Here is a 16,490-nt window from a genome sequence, read left to right as displayed (position 1 = left end):
TGAAAAACCAGTGGTGGACAAAGAAGGCTCTGGAGATCGAACAGCTTGCTGACTCTGGAGACACGAGAGGCTTCTTCGATGCCACAAGAGTGGTGTATGGTCCCAGCCACCGCTGCCTAACCCCCTTTCACTCAAAGGATGGTCTGCTGCTGCTGAAGGCAATTTCAAACAGGTGGATAGAACACTATGAGGACCTCTTAAACAGGGACACTATACCTGAGATGGAGGCTCTTGACCAACTCCCACAACAACCCACAGATGGAAGCATGGGAGAACCACCTACATTGGATGAGCTGCAGGATGCCATTGGGAAGATGAGGAACAACAAGGCTGCTGGGCCCAACGGCATTCCAGCAGAGGTCCTGAAGAAAAGCGGACCCGATCTTACCAAGCACATCCATGCCCTGCTTCTCAAAATATGGGAAGAAGAGGAAATCCCTGCACAGCTCAGAGATGCCCTAATTGTCTCCATATTTAAGAAAGGAGACAAGGCAGACTGTGGGAATTACCGTGGCATCTCTCTCCTGTCCACCATAGGGAAAGCCCTCGCTCGGGTTTTGGCCAACAGATTCACCCCCGTCAGAAAGCGTGCTTCCTGAGTCTCAGAGTGGATTTCGCCCAAGCAGAGGCACCACAGACATGATTTTCATCGCACGACAACTGCAAGAAAAATGCCGGGAACAAAACCAATCACTATATATTGCCTTCATAGACCTCACCAAAGCCTTCGACTCGGTTAACCGTCAGGCCCTTTGGCTGGTTCTGTCCAAGATTGGCTGCCCAGACAAATACATCCGGGTACTGAGACTACTGCATGATAACATGTCAGCCACAGTGCTCAGTGGCAGTGGAGATGAAACGGAACCCTTTAGGGTAGACACAAGTGTAAAACAAGGATGTGTCATCGCTCCAACACTATTTTCCATCTTTGTTGCTGCTATCCTCCATCTCACAAACATACATCTGCCCCAGGGAGTCGAAATAATGTACAGAACCGACGGTCAACTCCTCAACATCAACCGTTTCAGGGCCAAAGGTCAAACCACCACCATATCCATCATGGAGCTGCAGTATACAGATGATAATGCCCTCGTAGCCCTCTCAGAAGAGGACCTACAGCGCACTCTGTCTGCTTTTGCGAAGGCATACAAACAGCTTGGTCTTGCCATCAATATAAAGAAAACCCAAATCCTCCACCAATCACCACCAAACTGTAGTGCACCTGTCCTGCCCCCAAACCTCTCAATTGACAAAATCCGACTGGAAAATGTGGACCACTTCCCATATCTCGGGAGCCTCCTATCATCTAAAGCTGTCATTGACAATGAAATTCACCACCGCCTCAGCTGTGCCAGTGGGGCCTTCTCAAGGCTGAGGAAGCGAGTCTTCGAGAACCGTGACCTCCAAGCAAAGACCAAAATCCTGGTCTACAAAGCAGTCGTGCTCCCCACCCTTCTGTATGGGTCAGAAGCCTGGACCACCTACAGCAGGCACTTAAAGGCACTCGAGACCTACCATCATAGATGTCTCAGAAAAATCCTCAGGATCAGCTGGGAGGACCGACGCACCAACACCAGCGTCCTGGAGGAGGCTGGCTTGCCCACCATCACTACCACGATTGCCCAAAACCAACTCAGATGGACTGGCCATGTAGTCCGCATGCCTGACTCTCGCCTCCCAAAACAAGTCCTTTATTCCCAGCTTGTTGAAGGGAAACGGGCCCCGGGAGGTCAAAAGAAGAGATTCAAGGATAACATCAAGGCAAACCTGACAAAGTGTCGCATAGACCTTAAGTCTTGGGAAGTCAAGGCAACAGACAGGACGATGTGGAGAAACCTTGTCCGTGAAGGTGCCGCGCAATATAATGACGACCTCCGCCATGCTGCACAAGACAAGCGCAGACTAAGAAAGGAGAGAGCATCCACCAAACAGGCCCAACCCAAACCCACTACCACTACATTCCCTTGTCCACATTTCCCCAGAATAATCGGGTCCAGAATCGTTCTCCACGCCCACCTGAAGATCCACAAGAACCAGGAAGGAGGACAGTCATACTCGACCACGAGTGACCACCGATGATGATGATGATGATGATGATGATGGTGTGTGTGTTACGGACAGCAAAGCCCTGTCTGTCTGTTATTTCACTTTACCTTTGGGTTAAATCACCAAAAATGATTCCCGGGCGCGGCGCCGCTGCTGCCCACTGCTCCCCTCACCTCCCAGGGGGTGTTCAAGGGGATGGGTCAAATGCAGAGGACAAATTTCACCGCACCTAGTGTGTGTGTGACAATCATTGGTACTTTAACTTTAACTTTAACTTAACTTCTGTGTTGATTGAGCTGTGTTAAAGTAGCAAAAAAGGACATTATGTTAAATGAAGAGTTTCTGTCTCTGATAGTTGATATAATAATGTAACTGCATCGTTAAGCCTACATGAACTCCATGGTGTTCAGGGATGAATAGTCTCTCCTATTGCTAATGTACTATTTTTTCAGCTATAGTTACATTAATCATTAGTAAGCCTAGTTTTGAATGGCAGGGTCCTTGCTATCACATGTTGATATAAATATAACATTTACATAACAAATACAGGCTTCCCAAATGCTGTAATAAATTAAGCATGATGAGTTGACTTGAAACTGTTTAATGTTGCACTTTTTATACGTGGAAGAAAAGTTTTGTCATTTTATTTAATCTGAGCAACAACTTGATGCAGTTTAATGTGGATTAACGCAGGCAGAATCATTATATTGTTCCCAATTTTAAAAGGATAAAGCCATTGTTTAAAAATTTGGTAAATAAATAACCAAAAAATGTATATTTTGTTGTTTTCTTACTGTACCAAAAATGAACCGAACTGTGACCTCTAAACCGAGGTACGTACCTAACCGAAATTTTAGTGTATACACATTTGGGTCCCGAGGAACGTGATTATACAGCATATGTTATGGAAACATGCTTTGAAACTAGAACAAGAGTTTGCGTTCAAAGGATCTTGCACTGCTTTGAAGTCATTCAAACACAAACAGAGGCGATGGTTATGGTTATGTGTATTCATTAGGGGTGTGGGAAAAAATCGATTCGAATTCGAATCGCGATTCTCACGTTGTGCGATTCAGAATCGATTCTCATTTTTAAAAAATCTATTTTTTTATTTATTTATAATTTTTTTATATTTCTTATTTTATTATATATATTTTTTAAATTAATCAATCCAACAAAATAATACACAGCAATACCATAACAATGCAATCCAATTCCAAAACCAAACCCGACCCAGCAACACTCCGAACTGCAATAAACAGAGCAAATGAGAGGAGACACAAACACGACACAAAACAAACCAAAAGTCCATCCATCCATCTTCTTCCGCTTATCCGAGGTCGGGTCGCAGGGGCAACAGCCTAAGCAGGGAAACCCAGACTTCCCTCTCCCCAGCCACTTCGTCCAGCTCCTCCCGGGGGATCCCGAGGCGTTCCCAGGCCAGCCGGGAGACAGTCTTCCCAACGTGTCCTGGGTCTTCCCCGCGGCCTCCTACCGGTCGGACGTGCCCTAAACACCTCCCTAGGGAGGCGTTCGGGTGGCATCCTGACCAGATGTCCGAACCACCTCATCTGGCTCCTCTCGATGTGGAGGAGCAGCGGCTTTACTTTGAGCTCCCCCTGGATGGCAGAGCTTCTCCCCTATCTCTAAGGGAGAGCCCCGCCACCCGGCGGAGGAAACTCATTTCGGCCGCTTGTACCCGTGATCTTGTCCTTTCGGTCATAACCCAAAGCTCATGACCATAGGTGAGGATGGGAACGTAGATCGACCGGTAAATTGAGAGCTTTGCCTTCCGGCTCAGCTCCTTCTTCACCACAACGGATCGATACAGCGTCCGCATTACTGAAGACGCCGCACCGATCCGCCTGTCGATCTCACGATCCACTCTTCCCCCACTTGTGAACAAGACTCCAAGGTATTTGAACTCCTCCACTTGGGGCAGGGTCTCCTCCGCAACCCGGAGATGGCACTCCACCCTTTTCCGGGCGAGAACCATGGACTCAGACTTGGAGGTGCTGATTCTCATCCCAGTCGCTTCACACTCAGCTGCGAACCGATCCAGTGAGAGCTGAAGATCCTGGCCAGATGAAGCCATCAGGACCACATCATCTGCAAAAAGCAGAGACCTAATCCTGCAGCCACCAAACCAGATCCCCTCAACGCCTTGACTGCGCCTAGAAATTCTGTCCATAAAAGTTATGAACAGAATCGGTGACAAAGGGCAGCCTTGGCGGAGTCCAACCCTCACTGGAAACGTGTCCGACTTACTGCCGGCAATGTGGACCAAACTCTGGCACTGATCATACAGGGAGCGGACCGCCACAATCAGACAGTCCGATACCCCATACTCTCTGAGCACTCCCCACAGGACTTCCCGAGGGACACGGTCGAATGCCTTCTCCAAGTCCACAAAACACATGTAGACTGGTTGGGCAAACTCCCATGCACCCTCAAGGACCCTGCCGAGAGTATAGAGCTGGTCCACAGTTCCACAACCAGGACAAAAACCACACTGTTCCTCCTGAATCCGAGGTTGGACTATCCGGCGTAGCCTCCTCTCCAGCACACCTGAATAGACCTTACCGGGAAGGCTGAGGAGTGTGATCCCACGATAGTTAGAACACACCCTCCGGTTCCCCTTCTTAAAGAGAGGAACCACCACCCCGGTCTGCGAATCCAGAGGCACCGCCCCCGATGTCCACGCGATGCTGCAGAGTCTTGTCAACCAAGACAGCCCCACAGCATCCAGAGCCTTAAGGAACTCCGGGCGGGTCTCATCCACCCCCGGGGCCTTGCCACCGAGGAGCTTTTTAACTACCTCAGCAACCTCAGCCCCAGAAATAGGAGAGCCCACCACAGATTCCCCAGGCACTGCTTCCTCATAGGAAGACGTGTTGGTGGGATTGAGGAGGTCTTCGAAGTATTCCCTCCACCGATCCACAACATCCGCAGTCGAGGTTAGCAGAACACCATCCTCACCATACATGGTGTTGATAGTGCACTGCTTCCCCTTCCTGAGGTGGCGGATGGTGGTCCAGAATCGCTTCGAAGCCGTCCGGAAGTCGTTTTCCATGGCTTCCCCGAACTCCTCCCATGTCCGAGTTTTTTCCTCCGTGACCGCTGAAGCCGCACACCGCTTGGCCTGTCGGTACCTGTCCGCTGCCTCAAACCAAAAGTAGTGAAACAAAAATGAATATTATCAACAACAGTATCAATATTAGTTACAATTTCAACATAGCAGTGATTAAAAATCCCTCATTGACATTATCATTAGACATTTTTAAAAATTTTAAAAAAAAAACAATAGTGTCACAGTGGCTTACACTTGCATCGCATCTCGTAAGCTTGACAACACACTGTGTCCAATATTTTCACAAAGATAAAATAAGTCATATTTTTGGTTCATTTAATAGTTAAAACAAATTTACATTATTGCAATCAGTTGATAAAACATTGTCCTTTACAATTATAAAAGCTTTTTACAAAAATCGAATACTCTGCTTGCATGTCAGCAGACTGGGGTAGATCCTGCTGAAATCCTATGTATTGAATGAATAGAGAATCGTGTTGAATTGAAAAAAAATTGATTTTGAATCGAATCGTGACCCCAAGAATCGATATTGAATCGAATCGTGGTACACCAAAAGATTCACCGCCCAAGTTTTCATGCCCTCATAACATTCAGTTGTCCCCTTGTGTGTCACCTGCTGAGATTACATAGCGCACCAGTCAGTGTGTTAAAAGGCGACAGGTGAGCTTTGGAGCATATGGTCCGAGGTGACGGGGTCGCTGCTAACAAGCTTGATCTAATCTGCTTGGACATGATAAAGGAACACATGCAGAGACAGAAATACTCCCGATTGTTGACATTGTCACACACTGCATGACCTTTAGTAGGATAGACTCAGGTCAGAGGAGTCCAAAGATTTTATACTGAGAGCTAAAGGATGCCGTAGACCAGTGGTCCACAACCTTTTTGTAGCTGCGGACCGGTCAACGCTTGAAAATTCGTCCCACGGACTGAGGGGGGTGGTATTTATATATATATTTTTTCATAATGAAATACAATCATGTGTGCTTACGAACTGTATCCCTGCAGACTGTATTGATCCATATTGATATATATTGTATATATTGTGTTTTTTATGGAGATTTAATAAAAAAATAAAAAATAAAGAACAATTTTTATTTTTTTTTTATTTTTTATTTTTATTTCTTGTGCGGCCAATCGGTCCGTGGACTGGTACCGGGCCGCTGCCCGGTGGTTGGGGACCACTGCCCTAGACCACTTTGATATTCCATATTCAAAAGGTGTCTGTTACTACATTATATACTGTATATACTTGCAGTGTGTATATTGTACATATTACATATTATTATGAAGGTGTCTGTTACTACATTATATATATACTTGCAGTGTGTATATTGTACATATTACATATTGTTATGAAGGTGTCTGTTACTACATTATATATATACTTGCAGTGTGTATATTGTACATATTACATATTGTTATGAAGGTGTCTATTACCACATTATATATATATACTTGCAGTGTGTATATTGTACATATTACATATTGTTTTGAAGGTGTCTGTTACTACATTATATATATACTTGCAGTGTGTATATTGTACATGATACATATTATTATGAAAGTGTCTGTTACCACATTATTTATATACTTGCAGTGTGTATATTGTACATAGTACATATTGTTATGAAGGTGTCTGTTACTACATTATATATATATATATATATATATATATATATATATATATATATATATATATATATATATATATATATATGCTTGCAGTGTGTATATAAAACATATTGCATATTGTCATGAAGGTGTCTGTTACTACATTATATATATATACTTGCAGTGTGTATATAAAACATGTTGTCATGAAGGTGTCTGTTACTACATTATACATATATACTTGCAGTGTGTATATTGTACATATTACATATTGTTATAAAGGTGTCTGTTCCTACATTATAAATATTATTGCAGTGTGTATATTGTACATATTACGTATTGTAATGAAGGTGTCTGTTACTACATTATATGTATACTTGCAGTGTGTATATTGTACATATTACATATTGTTATGAAAGTGTCTGTTACTACATTATATATATACTTGCCGTGTGTATATTGTACATATTACATATTGTTATGAAGGTGTCTGTTACTACATTATATACAGTATATACTTGCAGTGTGTATATTGTACGTATTACATATTGTTATGAAGGTGTCTGTTACTACATTATACTGTATATATACTTGCAGTGTGAATATTGTGCATATTACATATTGTTATGAAGGTGTCTGTTACTACATTATATATATATACTTGCAGTTTGTATATTGTACATATTACATATTGTTATGAAGGTGTCTGTTACTACATTATATATATATATATATATATATATATACTTGCAGTGTGTATATTGTACATATTACACATTGTTATGAAGGTGTCTGTTACTACATTATATATATATATACTTGCAGTGTGTATATTGTACATATTACATATTGTTATGAAGGTGTCTGTTACTACATTATATATATATACTTGCAGTGTGTATATTGTACATATTACATATTGTTATGAAGGTGTCTGTTACTACATTATATATATACTTGCATGTGAATATTGTGCATATTACACATTGTTATGGAGGTGTCTGTTACTACATTATATATATATATATATATATATATATATATATATATATATATATATATATATATATATATATATATATATACTTGCAGTGTGTATATTGTACATATTACATATTGTTATGAAGGTGTCTGTTACTACATTATATATATATACTTACAGTGTGTATATTGTACATATTACATATTGTTATGAAGGTGTCTGTTACTACATTATATATATACTTGCGTGTGAATATTGTGCATATTACACATTGTTATGGAGGTGTCTGTTACTACATTATATATATATATATATATATATATATATATATATATATATATATATATATATATATATATATATATATATATATATATATATATATATATATATATATATATATATATACTTGCAGTGTGTATATTGTACATATTACATATTGTTATGAAGGTGTCTGTTACTACATTATACATATACTTGCAGTGTGTATATTGTACATATTACATATTGTTATGACGGTGTCTGTTACTACATTACATATACTTGCAGTGTGTATATTGTACATATTACATATTGTTATAAAGGTGTCTGTTACTACATTATATATATACTTGCAGCGTGTATATTGTACATATTACATATTGTTATGAAGGTGTCTGTTACTACATTATATATATACTTGCAGTGTGTATACTGTACATATTACATATTGTTATGAAGGTGTCTGTTACTACATTATATATATACTTGCGTGTGAATATTGTGCATATTACACATTGTTATGGAGGTGTCTGTTACTACATTATATATATATATATATATATATATATATATATATATATATATATATATATATATATATATATATATATATATATATATATATATATATATATATATACTTGCAGTGTGTATATTGTACATATTACATATTGTTATGAAGGTGTCTGTTACTACATTATACATATACTTGCAGTGTGTATATTGTACATATTACATATTGTTATGACGGTGTCTGTTACTACATTACATATACTTGCAGTGTGTATATTGTACATATTACATATTGTTATAAAGGTGTCTGTTACTACATTATATATATACTTGCAGCGTGTATATTGTACATATTACATATTGTTATGAAGGTGTCTGTTACTACATTATATATATACTTGCAGTGTGTATACTGTACATATTACATATTGTTATGAAGGTGTCTGTTACTACATTATACATATACTTGCAGTGTGTATATTGTACATATTACATATTGTTATGAAGGTGTCTGTTACTACATTATATATATACTTGCAGTGTGTATACTGTACATATTACATATTGTTATGAAGGTGTCTGTTACTACATTATATATATACTTGCAATGTGTATTTTGTACATATTACATATTGTTTTGAAGGTGTCTGTTACTACATTATATATATATATATATATATATATATATATATATATATATATATATATATATATATATATATATATATATACTTGCAGTGTGTATTTTGTACATATTACATATTGTTATGAAGGTGTCTGTTACTACATTATATATATATACTTGCAGTGTGTATATAAAACATTGATGGAGGGTTTTGAAGTTGTTTTAGAGACTTTGAAGGCTACAACGGTGACTACTATTTGTATCTTTCAAATGTTTTTCGTCATCTTTAAAATCCTAAAAAAAAAGACATGTGCTCTTGTCTTTTAAGCAAAATTCTAAAAAAGTGCAGTTCCCCTTCAAGATTTTGTTGCAAGTTTTTTTAGACACAGCAGGACTAAATCTCTCATCGTCTTTATAGGGTTGTACGGTATACCGGTACTAGTAAAGTACCGTGGTACTAATGAATCATAAACGGTGTTATACCGCCTCTAAAAAATACCGGTTCCCTTTCTTATTTTCCAAACGGCAGCGCATACACACATAGTACTAACAAGCAAACACAGTGTGTAGACAGAAAAGGGAGAATGGACGCATTTTGGCTTAAAAACTAAAGATAAAGATGAAGTTATAACACTGAAATGCCCTCAAGAAGAGGTGCTTTAAGACATGGCCAGCTAGCTAGCGGCTAACATCCACCCTCAGTCGGCAGTGTTTTAGCTACTTCTAAATCACTAATCCTGGCCTCCATGGCGACAAATAAAGTAAGTTTCTTACATGTACCATTATCACTGGAGGACAAGGAATAGCTAAACATGCTTCACTACACACCGTAGGAGGATTCAATAGCTTACCGCTAACAGCAAGGTAGCGCTCCTGAATGTAAACAAATGGGTGGATCTATACCCGACATCCACTGTAAAGATAAGAAGTAGAAGAGTGTATACTACTAGTTGATACTACAATGATTACATTGATATTTTCTATTGTCACTAAATCTTTTTTCCTTTTTAAAAAATTCATGAGGAGTTCAAGTACCTCGGAGTCTTGTTCACGAGTGGGGGAAGAGTGGATCGTGAGATCGACAGGCGGATCGGTGCGGCGTCTTCAGTAATGCGGACGCTGTATCGATCCGTTGTGGTGAAGAAGGAGCTGAGCCGGAAGGCAAGGCTCTCAATTTACCGGTCGATCTACGTTCCCATCCTCACCTATGGTCATGAGCTTTGGGTTATGACCGAAAGGACAAGATCACGGGTACAAGCGGCCGAAATGAGTTTCCTCCGCCGGGTGGCGGGGCTCTCCCTTAGAGATAGGGGGAGAAGCTCTGCCATCCGGGGGGAGCTCAAAGTAAAGCCGCTGCTCCTCCACATCGAGAGGAGCCAGATGAGGTGGTTCGGGCATCTGGTCAGGATGCCACCCGAACGCCTCCCTAGGGAGGTGTTTAGGGCACGTCCGAACGGTAGGAGGCCACGGGGAAGACCCAGGACACGTTGGTAAGACTATGTCTCCCGGCTGGCCTGGGAACGCCTCGGGATCCCCCGGGAGGAGCTGGACGAAGTGGCTGGGGAGAGGGAAGTCTGGGCTTCCCTGCTTAAGCTGCTGCCCCCGCGACCCGACCTTGGATAAGCGGAAGAAGATGGATGGATGGATGGAAAAAATTCATATTATGTTTATGAACTCAGGAAATACGTCCCTGGACACATGAGTTAAAGTTAAAGTTAAAGTTAAAGTCCCGATGATTGTCACACACACACTGGGAGTGGTGAAATTTGTCCTCTGCATTTGACCCATCCCCTTGATCACCCCCTGGGAGGTGAGGGGAGCAGTGGGCAGCAGCGGTGGCCGCGCCCGGGAATCATTTTGGTGATACAACCCCCAATTCCAACCCTTGATGCTGAGTGACAAGCAGGGAGGTAATGGCTCCCATTTTTTTTTGTCTTTGGTATGACTCGGTTGAACTCACAGCCTACCGATCTCAGGGCGGACACTCTAACCACAAGGCCACTGAGTAGGTGGACTTTGAGGACTTTGAATATGACCAATGTATGATCCTATAACTACTTGGCATCGGATCGATACCTAAATTTGTGGTATCATCCAAAACTAATGTAAAGTACCAAACAACAGAAGAATAAGTGATTATTACATTTTAACAGAAGTGTAGATAGAACATGTTAAAAGAGAAAATAAGCAGATATTAACAGTAAATGAACTCATGGATTAATAATAAATGTTTACAGTTTGTCCCTCATAATGTTGACAAAATAATAGAATATAAGTGACACAATATGTTACTGCATAAGTCAGCAGACTAATTGGGAGCCTTTTTTTGTTTACTTACTACTAAAAGACAAGTTGTCTAGTATGTTCACTATTTTATTTAAAATTCTTCTTTGATTGCAATAATAAACATGTTTAATGTACCGTAAGATTTTGTGTTCAAATAAAGCCAGTAATGCCATTTTTTTGATCCCCTTTATTTAGAAAAGTATCAAAATACATTTTGGCACCGGCAACAAAATATTGGTATCTTATTTGTTCCACGTCATATTGGAAACAAATCAGCATACCATGCACTGTTGTGACTAACTTCCTCCTATACTTAGACTACAACAAATTATTGTCTTTGTAAAGGCAGTAATGGTCCCTCTAAAGAATGACAACTCTTTAATAACGATGTTTTGGTTCTTCAAAGGTCGACTGGATGATTCAACACCTCGTTTCAAAATTCCCATTCTGGCATATCTCTCACACAGCTTGAGGGAGTTCACGTTGCTCGTACAACGTTTTCCTCCCTCGGGCCGTCACCGCCCACTTGTAAAGATAGAAGAGTCGTCCGTTACAGGACATGATACAGGTAGATTCCAGAGAACCGGACTGGGAATGTAGATTAGACGAGCACTGACATCACACACAGATACTCTTAAAACCTGCTCGACAGGTCCTAACAAGTGTGAATTTTGTTTTATACGTGATGTCCATGCTGAGTCATCAGCTCGCAAATGGGTCGACACTCACATGATACTGAGATGTAATGCACACTTAAACCCATTTTTAATAATATGCTGCCAGACAGATTTGCATTTCAATGTTTACTATTGTCATTTGACATCTCATATTGTGCAAAAGTACCTATAATTTCACACAGAGACGCACACCCATTATCGGCCAATGACGTGTGTGTGTGTGTGTGTGTGTGTGTGTGTGTGTGTGTGTGTGTGTGTGTGTGTGTGTGTGTGTGTGTGTGTGTGTGTGTGTGTGTGTGTGTGTGTGTGTGTGTGTGTGTGTGTTAGTGTATTCTTACCCTCCTTGAGACATCAACAAGGAAAAGTACCGTCCATATGAGGAGGTGTGAACAAGTTAGGACAGTGTTTTTGAACCTTTTTTAAGCCAAGGCACATTTTTTTCATTGAAAAAATCCGAAGGCACACCACCAGCAGAAATCATTCAAAAATGAAACTCGATATTGACAATAAACAGTTGTTGATTATGATTTTAAACCATAACTAACCATGCATCACTATAGTTGTCTCAAAGTACTGTCACGACCTGTCACATCACGCCGTGACTTATTTTGAGTTTTTAAGTGTTTTCCTGTGTGTAGTGTTTTAGTTCTTGTCTTGCGCTCCTATTTTGGAGGCTTTTCCTGTTTTGTTGGTATTTTCCTGTTGCAGTTTCATGTCTTCCTTTGAGCGCTGTTCCCCGAACCTGCTTTGTTTTAGCAATCAAGACTATTTCAGTTGTTGCTATCCTTCTTTTTGGGGACATTGTTGATTGTCATGTCATGTACGGATGTACTTTGTGGACGCCTTCTCTGCTCCACATGCTGTAAGTCTTTGCTGTCATCTAGCATTCTATTTTTGTTTACTTCGTAGCCAGTTAAGTTGTAGTTTTGTTCTGCATAGCTTTTCCTAAGCTTCAATGCCTTTTTTTAGAGGCACTCACATTTTGTTTATTTTTGGTTTAAGCGTTAGACACCTTTTTATCTGCACACTGCCTCCCGCTGTCGTCTTCATATTGTGATCATGACAAACCATATTCCCGAGATCTACAAAGCAATTAGCTATCGGCTGCCACCTACTGATATGAAAGAGTATAACACGGTTACGCTGCCGAGCTCTAGACAGCACAGACACTCAACGACACATTATTTGCGGATTATAATTACTGGTTTGCAAAAAATATTTTTAACCCAAATAGGTGAAACTACATAATCTCCCACGGCACGCCAGACTGTATCTCACAGCACACTACTGTGCCGTGGCACAGTGGTTGAAAAACACTGAGTTAGGACATAAACCATGGTCCCAATACGGAAAACCTTTGCATCTAATAGAGAATGTCTCATTTGTACCCCTGGTGGTGAAATCTATCAAAATTAGGGTGGTGCCAAAAAGGAGGAATTTTTCAAATTGACTGTGTCGCTTTTAAAAGTGCTCCCCCTCTGGCCAACATACGTAATAACAAGTGTGTGTAGAAATTGAAATGCGCCCTCTTTGGCCAAAATTGATTTTAAAAAATCAATAAATATTTATATAGAGACATACTGTAATAACTTAAATAAGTAAATAAATAATTAAGATTAAAAACCAATTACAAACAAAAAAATTCACCAAAAAAATTCACTAAAAGCTGACCTTTTTTATATTTGCATAGTATGTATATATTATCAATGTTATAAATATAAATCTTTTTATATCTTGAAAAGGGTGGTCCGAAAGGGGTAGGCATTTTTTGGAGGGCTCAAGAAGGTAACAAATCCAAGCATGTGTGTGTGTGTGTGTGTGTGTGTGTGTGTGTGTGTGTGTGTGTGTGTGTGTGTGTGTGTGTGTGTGTGTGTGTGTGTGTGTGTGTGTGTGGGTGCGCGTGCGTACTTCCTCCATGAAGTGGATGACACCGAGTCATCACTTATGACACACTCTGTTGCAGTGTACACACTGACCACAACATTAGGTACACATTCTATACTGCATACCAGGCGCGTCAAAACGGAGGTCAAGAAAATATCGATTTTCGATTTAATCCCAATATTTATTTAAAGTTAAAGTCCTAATGATAGTCACACACACACTAGGTGTGGTGAATTACTCTCTGCATTTGATCCATCCCCATGTTCACCCCCTGGGAGTTGAGGGGAGCAGTGAGCAGCAGCGGTGCCACGCCCGGGAATCATTTTGGTGATTTAACCCCCAATTCCAACCTTTGATGCTGAGTGCCAAGCAGGGAGGTAATGGGTCCCATTTTTATAGTCTTTGGTATGACTCGGCCGGGGTTTGAACTCACGACCTTCCAGTCTCAGGGCGGACACTCTAACCACAAGGCCAACGAGCTGGTTTATTTGTAACAATTCTTAATAGATTCAAAAAAACAAAATACATGTAATTTTGTTTTTAATCTGTCCTGTCCAGCTACTCAGATAAATCATATTGTTGATGTTGATCCAAACTTTTTGACTGGGGGGGGGGGCGCATTGGGCTTAAAAAACTGCATGCAAAGTAACAATGTGTATTAGGGGTGTGAAAATTAATCGGTACAACCGATAACCAATTTTAACTTTAGAGATATGAATACATCGTTTGGCGAGCCGCTGGATAGATCTATATTTAGTATGGATCGATTGGAAGGTCATGAATCGGTTGCTTGTAGATCTGATACAAAATATGGCCGCTCTAATCTTGCAAGACTTCTGTGACGACGTAATGCGAGAGTACCGTTCTCGTTTGCGACTGAAGACACAGCAACACGGCAGACTGTATTGAATGCGTTTACAAACAATGCGCCCCCGAATATTACATTTAAAGTGTGGTAAACGTTCAGATTTTGGGGGGGATAAAAGTATGGCCATTCGTAACGGGGACGCATTGGCGCGGTTGGGAGAGTGGCTGTGCTAGCAACCTGAGGGTTCCTGGTTCGATCCCCACCTTCTACCACCCAAATCAAGCCTGTTGTCTCCTTGAGCAAGACACGTCACCCTTGCTCCTGATGGGTCGTGGCATGGCAGCTCCCCCCCATCAGTGTGTGAATCTTAAGTTAAGTTAAAGTTAAAGTACCAATGATTGTCACACACACACTAGGTGTGGTGAAATGTGTCCTCTGCATTTGACCCATCCCCTTGTTCACCCCCTGGGAGGTGAGGGGAGCAGTGAGGTTGTGCCCAGGAATCATTTTTGGTGATTTAACCCCCAATTCCAACCCTTGATGCTGAGTGCCAAGCAGGAAGGTAATGGGTCCCATTTTTATAGTCTTTGGTATGACTCGGTTTTACCAAGGTATGCCTATAGGCCACTGTTTCAAACCTTTCAGATTGCCATATAACTTGGTACATGTAGTCCACAATATGCAAACACCAATGAGGAATTATTTTTTTCTTGTGATTTGGCTGTCTCCATACCTTTCACATTGCCATGATGACAGCCATGCTAATGTTGGAACCCATTTCCTCCAGTGTTGTTTTCGTCAACGATGACGATGACGAAATCATTTCGTTGACGCCACTTTTTTTCATGACGGTAACGAGACGGTGACGTTATTAACAAGATGGCGGCGCCCTGATGGCAGCGGCTTGCAGACGCTCTTGGGAGTGTAGAGCGATTTGGCAAAAATACCCGTTAATTCTGTCAATTTCATGGCTGGCTCAAAGCGTGGACACTCCGTGGTCACATACGACCGACAGACAATTCTGGATGTGAATAGATCGGGCCGTTATAGACTGAAAGATGCATGTACGGTGGACCTCCTCGCTAGCATGGGAATACTTTGCAGGCTACACCCAGCGGCCTTTAAAGCAGCGGAGTCAAGTACCTGCAGGGACCGTCAATGGAGGAGACGTAAGCGGTGTGAGCGGAAGCAGAAGCGGGGATGCCGAGCGGGGCTAACAACAAAGAAAAAGGCTACTCCTCAAAGAAGCGCGAGTCCGGGTAAGGAGTCAGTTAAGCTAGAAATAGCCAGCGCCAGGCTGGATAATCCCTGCACACATAGCAATTCTCTTAGAATAATATACAACTCACATAATGTTTTTTCTGCTGTTACTGTGTCAGAGGCCGACATGCATTCTACTGAGGTGGCTAACTATGATGCGTTCAGTTTATCGCAGCACCAAGCAAACAATCTGAAAATTCCCGTCGTATCAATTCCTAGATATGGTCGAAACTATTTAAAGTGCACTACGCATAATAAACGCAACATTATTAATATTGCTACTACGGATAATTTCAACAAAAAATCCTCAAAACAGCCCACTACCTATATGGGCTTTTTAAACATAAGATCATTATCTTCCAAAACGTTATTAGTTAATGAGGTCATTAGAGACAACAATCTTGACGTCGTTGGTCTCGCCGAGACCTGGCTCAAACCAGACG

This window comes from Entelurus aequoreus, linkage group LG01 (genome assembly GCF_033978785.1).
Source record: "Entelurus aequoreus isolate RoL-2023_Sb linkage group LG01, RoL_Eaeq_v1.1, whole genome shotgun sequence".
In the NCBI taxonomy this organism is placed as follows: Eukaryota; Metazoa; Chordata; class Actinopteri; order Syngnathiformes; family Syngnathidae; genus Entelurus; species Entelurus aequoreus.
This window is presented reverse-complemented; position numbering follows the sequence as displayed.